The sequence below is a fragment of the Dendrobates tinctorius genome, unplaced genomic scaffold (genome assembly GCF_039654945.1).
Source record: "Dendrobates tinctorius isolate UK_male_01 unplaced genomic scaffold, ASM3965494v1 ptg000615l, whole genome shotgun sequence".
NCBI lineage: Eukaryota > Metazoa > Chordata > Amphibia > Anura > Dendrobatidae > Dendrobates > Dendrobates tinctorius.
The window spans coordinates 141,649-150,000 of record NW_027362270.1 but is presented as its reverse complement, the minus strand read 5'-3'; positions in this window follow the sequence as shown (position 1 = coordinate 150,000).

The window sequence follows — 8,352 nt, the reverse complement described above, 5'->3', positions numbered from 1 at the left end:
TGCCTCCACAGCTCTGTCATCCCCCCCACTAACGTAGGGGCTCGGGAAAGACTAGTGGCGCGGAGCTCGGCAGCGGCATGGAAACGCCACCCACCGCCGCCGCTCTCGCTGGTGCCCGCCGCGGAGGCCGCCCTTCGGGCGATGCGTGGCACGGACCTCCACGGGCAGGGCTGCGCATCTGGAACTTCGAAAAGGGCCGCCCTTGCTAACACTGTGCTTCCCCACGCGGGGAGCGATTCGGACGGCTGGCCCCCACACCGGGGTGGGTGGGCGCCCCGCCGTTCGCCCGCGTGGGTCGTCAGACCACTGTTCATCGTTCGGTGCGATTCAAACTTCCCACAGCTCGGCCGCCTCCGTCCTCGAACGGGAGGTGACGGCCGGCGTGCGCGCCCAAAGATAGGTGGTGGAAGCCCGGGGGTACAGGAGGAAGGACACCGCTCACCGTAAACCGACGCGAGCTCCAAAGCCCGGGTCGAGCGAGCAGCACCACCTCCCCACCCGGGAGCGCCGTGCCAGATCGATCGGAGGATAAGACCGCTCTGAGAGGACGTGGACGAGAGGGGCGTCCGCCTTCCGGAGCCCCCCCTTTCGGACGAGGACTCCGGATTTGCCCCCCGAAAGCCATCACCTCCAGAGAACCAGGGACCGCCGAGGGAGGGTCTGGTCAGGCTTGGGTACCCCAGCATTGCCTCTCTCGCTTGGGATGCGCGATCGGCAAAAGTCCCTCTCGGAGCTGTGGAAGTTCGGTCTCAGCCGGAGTGCGCAACTTCCAGACGAGAGGGACCACATGCCAAGTCGCCTACCCGAGTCGGGGAACCAGAGAAACAACTGCTTTCTATCGGGGTAGAGAGACGACACTCTCTCAAGTACATTCTGCCAGAGGTGCGCATTCCTATGTATTTGCATTGCGGGACAACGTCCCCACTTTAAGGGGACGAAGTCGGAACTGTACCCGGCCTCAAGTCACTGTAGGGCGGATGCGGCACCTAGAAAATTCCTCATTCCGGTTCTTTTTCACTTAGTCGTTTTTTTTGGCAAGAATGTACCCCAGGATGGCCAAAAAGCCAAAGCCAGGGACTGAGAACCATCGAGCATGCTCTGAGGGGACATAGTCAGAGGGGGCGTCCGCCTTCCAGAGCCCTCCTTCCCACGAGGACTCCAGATTTGCCCCCCCTGACAACAGCCATCGCCTCCAGAGAACCAGGGACCACCGAGGGAGGGTCTGGTCGAAGCTCAGGTACCCAGGATAGCTTCTCCGGCTTGGGCATGGACCGCCAGACAAAGCCGCGGACCGTGAACCATCCAGCCTGCTCTGAGGGGACATAGTCAGAGGGGGCGTCCGCCTTCCAGAGCCCTCCTTCCCACGAGGACTCCAGATTTGCCCCCCTGACAGCCATCACCTCCAGAGAACCAGGGACCGCCGAGGGAGGGTCTGGTCAAAGCTCATGTACCCCAGGACAGCTTCTCCGGCTTGGGCACAGACCACCAGACAAAGCCGCGGACCATGAACCATCCAGCCGGCTCTGAGGGGACATGGTCAGAAGGGGCGTCCGCCTTCTAGAGCCCAAACTCGGCCACGGACTCCAGATTTGCCCCCCTGAATGCCATCACCCTTCAGAAGACCAGGGACCACCGAGGGAGGGTCTGGTCAGGCTCAGGTACCCCAGGATCGCCTCTCTCACTTGGGACGCACGACCAGCAAAAGTCCCTCCTGGAGCCGTGGAAGTTCAGTCTCGGCCGTATTTTGCAACTTCCACGACAAGAGGGACCACCTTCTAAGTCGCCTACCCGAGCCAGAGAACCATAGGAACAACCGCCATACATCGGGGTAGAGAGAGCCCACTCTCTCCTATATTCTCCCGCAGGTGCGCATTACTATGTATTTGCATTGCGGGACAATGTACTTCAATGAGCGGGACAAAGTCGGAAATGTATCCGACCTCCTGGAACTGTGCGGCTGCTACAGCAGTCAGAAATTCCCCATTCCGGTTCTTTTTCACTTGGATTTTTTTTTTTGCAATTTTTTGCCTAAAACGTATTCCTCCAACATGTACTAGCTCATGACACTTGAAATTTTTGAGCCAATTGATAATAACAGCTTTTTAGAGCTCAAAAACAAAAAAAATTTGAGCGAACAAAAAATGTTCGAAAATGACCTCAGCTCCTGGAACTGTTTTCGGTACACCTCCAGAGAGGCTCCCCTGCCTGGAAGTCTGTCACTGCTCAGCTTGAAATTTTTCTAAGTCCCAAAATTCGGTTTTTCATCCAAAATTCAACTTTCTGCCCAGGATCCACAAACTTTAAACCCAGTTGGGGGACCCTCCCTGGGGGCCCTACAACATACTGAAGCCCCCCTGTGGTGGAAGTAGGGGAAATTACTTATTTTTACACAAAATCACAAAATTCCATTTTTTGTTCGCAAAACACTTTTTTGTCCTCAAGAAACTTTTTTGTCCTCAAAACACTTTTTTGTCCTCGAGAAACTTTTTTGTCCTCAAGAAACTTTTTTGTCCTCAAAACACTTTTTTGTCCTCAAAACTCAATTTCTTCCATAATTCGACTTTCCCCCCAAAAACCACACATTCTACCCTCATGGGAGGCACTCTCCCTCGGGTCCCCTCAACATATTGACGCCCCAGAGCGGTGGGAGAAGGGGAAATCTGATTTTTGCACAAAAATCCAAAAAACGCACTAAGTCCAAAAATCCTGAAAATTTTTCTAAGTCCCAACGGTACTTTCTGAAAAGTGTACCCAGGCTCCTGGAAGCCTCCTGGGTACACCTCCCGAGGCGCCCCCTTCCTGGAAGTCTGACACATCTCGAAATTTTTCTAAGTCCCAAAAAATGGTTTTTGCTCCATAATTCGACTTTCCCCCCAAAAGTCACACATTCTACCCTCATGGGAGGCACTCTCCCTCGGGTCCCCACATCATATTGACGCCCCAGAGCGGTGGGAGAAGGGGAAATCTGATTTTTGCACAAAAATCCAAAAAACGCACTAAGTCCAAAAATCCTGAAAATTTTTCTAAGTCCCAACGGTACTTTCTGAAAAGTGTACCCAGGCTCCTGGAAGCCTCCTGGGTACACCTCCCGAGGCGCCCCCTTCCTGGAAGTCTGACACATCTCGAAATTTTTCTAAGTCCCAAAAAATGGTTTTTGCTCCATAATTCGACTTTCCCCCCAAAAGTCACACATTCTACCCTCATGGGAGGCACTCTCCCTCGGGTCCCCACATCATATTGACGCCCCAGAGCGGTGGGAGAAGGGGAAATCTGATTTTTGCACAAAAATCCAAAAAACGCACTAAGTCCAAAAATCCTGAAAATTTTTCTAAGTCCCAACGGTACTTTCTGAAAAGTGTACCCAGGCTCCTGGAAGCCTCCTGGGTACACCTCCCGAGGCGCCCCCTTCCTGGAAGTCTGACACATCTCGAAATTTTTCTAAGTCCCAAAAAATGGTTTTTGCTCCATAATTCGACTTTCCCCCCAAAAGTCACACATTCTACCCTCATGGGAGGCACTCTCCCTCGGGTCCCCACATCATATTGACGCCCCAGAGCGGTGGGAGAAGGGGAAATCTGATTTTTGCACAAAAATCCAAAAAACGCACTAAGTCCAAAAATCCTGAAAATTTTTCTAAGTCCCAACGGTACTTTCTGAAAAGTGTACCCAGGCTCCTGGAAGCCTCCTGGGTACACCTCCCGAGGCGCCCCCTTCCTGGAAGTCTGACACATCTCGAAATTTTTCTAAGTCCCAAAAAATGGTTTTTGCTCCATAATTCGACTTTCCCCCCAAAAGTCACACATTCTACCCTCATGGGAGGCACTCTCCCTCGGGTCCCCACATCATATTGACGCCCCAGAGCGGTGGGAGAAGGGGAAATCTGATTTTTGCACAAAAATCCAAAAAACGCACTAAGTCCAAAAATCCTGAAAATTTTTCTAAGTCCCAACGGTACTTTCTGAAAAGTGTACCCAGGCTCCTGGAAGCCTCCTGGGTACACCTCCCGAGGCGCCCCCTTCCTGGAAGTCTGACACATCTCGAAATTTTTCTAAGTCCCAAAAAATGGTTTTTGCTCCATAATTCGACTTTCCCCCCAAAAGTCACACATTCTACCCTCATGGGAGGCACTCTCCCTCGGGTCCCCACATCATATTGACGCCCCAGAGCGGTGGGAGAAGGGGAAATCTGATTTTTGCACAAAAATCCAAAAAACGCACTAAGTCCAAAAATCCTGAAAATTTTTCTAAGTCCCAACGGTACTTTCTGAAAAGTGTACCCAGGCTCCTGGAAGCCTCCTGGGTACACCTCCCGAGGCGCCCCCTTCCTGGAAGTCTGACACATCTCGAAATTTTTCTAAGTCCCAAAAAATGGTTTTTGCTCCATAATTCGACTTTCCCCCCAAAAGTCACACATTCTACCCTCATGGGAGGCACTCTCCCTCGGGTCCCCACATCATATTGACGCCCCAGAGCGGTGGGAGAAGGGGAAATCTGATTTTTGCACAAAAATCCAAAAAACGCACTAAGTCCAAAAATCCTGAAAATTTTTCTAAGTCCCAACGGTACTTTCTGAAAAGTGTACCCAGGCTCCTGGAAGCCTCCTGGGTACACCTCCCGAGACGCTCCCCTTCCTGGAAGTCTGTCACATCTCGAAATTTTTCTAAGTCCCAAAATTCGGTTTTTTCACCCAAAATTCAACCTTCCGCCCAGGATCCAGAAATTTCACCCCCAGTTTGGGGCCTCATTTGGGACACTCTCAGACATATATTTCACTCTCTGACTTCCAGCCACCGCTTTCAGGGCGAATATTAAGCCCACCAACCGACCGCTACAGGACGAATATTAAGCCCACCAACCGACCGCTACAGGACGAATATTAAGCCCACCAACCGACCGCTACAGGACGAATATTAAGCCCGCCAACCGACCATTAAGCCCCCTTCCGAATCTACTCAGGGTGGGTCTGAGCTGGGGGTCGGGAGTTCACAGCCCGGCCGCGGCCAAAGTGATCCACCTCGGTCATAGTTGTCCCGCCCAAAGGAACAGTCGTTTTGTTTCAGCCGGGCGCGGCCTACATTTGTCTATCTACCGACACCAAGATCTCCATTTTCGCCTTCTGGAGATCCCGCACCCAAGCAGGAGGATTCGTGGCTCCAGTAACCCAGGAATGTGCACCCGACTCGGGCAGCCAACCAGAAAGAGTCCCCCTAGGAGACGTGGACCAAACGGTAGGGGGAACTCCTAGCTGGAGGGCTACCCACGGGGCTGGCATGCACAAAACACGGCCTACATCTGTCCATCTGCCGCCACCAAGATCTCCATTGTCGCCTTCTGGAGATCCAGCACCCAAGCAGAAGGCTTCGTGGCTCAAGTAACCCAGGAATGTGCACCCGACTCGGGCAGCCAACCAGAAAGAGTCCCCCCTAGGAGACGCGGACCAAACGGTAAGGGGAACTCCTAGCTGGAGGGCTACCCACGGGGCTGGCATGCACAAAACACGGCCTACATCTGTCCGTCTGCCGCCACCAAGATCTCCATTGTCGCCTTCTGGAGGATCCAGCACCCAAGCAGAAGGATTCGTGGCTTGAGTAACCCAGGAATGTGCACCCGACTCGGGCAGCCAACCAGAAAGAGTCCCCCTAGGAGACGCGGACCAAACGGTAGGGGGAACTCCTAGCTGGAGGGCTACCCACGGGGCTGGCATGCACAAAACACGGCCTACATCTGTCCGTCTGCCGCCACCAAGATCTCCATTGTCGCCTTCTGGAGGATCCAGCACCCAAGCAGAAGGATTCGTGGATTGAGTAACCCAGGAATGTGCACCCGACTCGGGCAGCCAACCAGAAAGAGTCCCCCCTAGGAGACGCGGACCAAACGGTAGGGGGAACTCCTAGCTGGAGGGCTACCCACGGGGCTGGCATGCACAAAACACGGCCTACATCTGTCCGTCTGCCGCCACCAAGATCTCCATTGTCGCCTTCTGGAGGATCCAGCACCCAAGCAGAAGGATTCGTGGATTGAGTAACCCAGGAATGTGCACCCGACTCGGGCAGCCAACCAGAAAGAGTCCCCCTAGGAGACGCGGACCAAACGGTAAGGGGAACTCCTAGCTGGAGGGCTACCCACGGGGCTGGCATGCACAAAACACGGCCTACATCTGTCGCCACCAAGATCTCCATTGTCGCCTTCTGGAGATCCAGCACCCAAGCGGGCGTGTTCTTTACGAAAAACGGACCACCTGGAAGTCTGTCACAGGTAAAACATTTTCTAAGTCCACAGAATACATATCACTTCCCAGCCATGACAGGGTTCGAACCCGGGTCGTCAGACTCTTGGCAAGCGTAAAAGCAAGCGCTTACTGCTTTTGCCACCATGAGTTGATAGTGAAAGACGGAGCCAGTCGGAATGTCTTCCATGAAAGCGACGCATGCTCGTCAGCGGTGTAGGCGCCATCCCTGTGGTTGAGTCTACCTCAGGGGTGCTGTATATGTGATCATGACGGATGTATCCAGGGAGGGATCGTTACAGAAACGATATGGATGATCCTCAACCGTATAGGCGCCACCGCTTGGGATGTGTCAACCGCCGTGATGCCACGGAAGTGATCATGACAGACGGCTCGAAGCGGAGATCTTTGCCCCAGCACTATTGGTGCTCGGCATCCGTAGAGGCGTCAACCATGTGGCTGGTTCACCCCCCGTGATGAGGTATGCGGATTTCCGGCAAGTTATTTCCGATCACCTCCGCTGGCGTCTTTCACGTGTGGCTGACTCACACCCCGAGGTGCGCACGGGTTACCGGACTGTTATGCTGGACACTTCAAAATGGAGCGGTGAGTAGAAGACATTCGTCCACCACATATAGACATATGACATACGTGCAGGGAAGGTGACCGGTTCTATTGCTTGTATCCCCGCAGTCACCCCCGGACTCCACTTACATGTCCCGTATGCCACAGAGCAACGAAATACCTTTCCACACATCTTAGGAGGACATGTCTGAGGACCCAGAGTGATTCTGATATAAAAGCTGCCCTTGCATCAGCCAAGTTTCAGCTCAAATGCATTGCCGAAAGAGGTACAACTATCCGCTTCAATGACCTCAAGCCTCTCCAGTCCTTGGAGGAGACTGTATCCTTCTTAGAAGGTCGCGGATTTTTAATAGCCAACAAGCCTAGGTTTGAGCATCAAATCCCGCCACTGATCTCTGAAGAGCCCGCTCAGGTACCACCAGCCATTTTGGAGCTCTGCCCAGGCACTATGCCCCTGACGGAGCTAGATTCGGATGAGATCGATATCCCTTTGCTTTTACGGCCTGCAGAAAGCCCCCTGCCCCTGGCAGAGCCAGATGCATCGGATGAGGCTTCACTTTTACAGCCTGTGGAAAGTTTTCAAGAAAGCCCTCGCTCAGAGACTGCCCACACAGGGGCCTGTTCTGACCCCATGGAAGATGAGGAGGTCACTGACGGTAGCGATTTAAGAATTCAGAAAAGGCAGTGGAAGGACAAAAATCGCACCGCTACAAAGATGGCCGGCTTGTATAAGCGACACTCAATGAACGACGCTATGTTCAAAGGTTTCCGCTCATACCTAACCATTACACACGGGGTGCCAAACTGCCAACAGGAGGTCTCAAATGTTTCCAGGTTCCTCTTCTTTGTGAACCCGAGAAGAGTAACCCTGGAGTACCTACTGAAGCCAAATAAAATCAATGAATTTTTTGAAAAACTCGGAAACCTCCAGCTATCGAAACAGACCTCCCTCAGAATGCTGAAGCATATACGGAGATTCACTGTCTATCAGATGAGGGCCACGGGACTGAGAATAGAAAAGCCAGAACTCTACAAGGCCTGTGAGGTATTCATGAATCACACTGAGGACCTACAGAAGACATTGTACAAGGGCGCCTGCAAGGAGTCTGTTAGTAAGCGGTACACACCCTTCAAAGTATCGCATATGCGGCTTGATTTTTGCCATGTATGTTCAATAATTCCTCTTATTTTTCCCCAGGTACGATCTACTGAGGAAGCCGCTAAAATCGCCCGTGGACTGCCAGATTATTCTGGAGGAGGCAAGGCCAACTTTTCTAGCCAGCATAGCCTCTGTGGAAGAGGGCGGATCAAATGAAGAACGCCGGGAAATTGCACTCTACCTCCAGGCCCTGCTGGTTCTGAAAAATCTCCAGAGACCAGGTGTCATCCGTAACATGACGGTAAGTAGTCAGACCCTGTGGGTCAGCGGTCTCCCATGCACCAGTTCAATAACTTTCCACATCAGGTTTCAGAGTGGACCGAGAGGATCCATCACGTGTACCACGACAGACAGATGACAGTTGTCGGTGTGAAGACTCACAA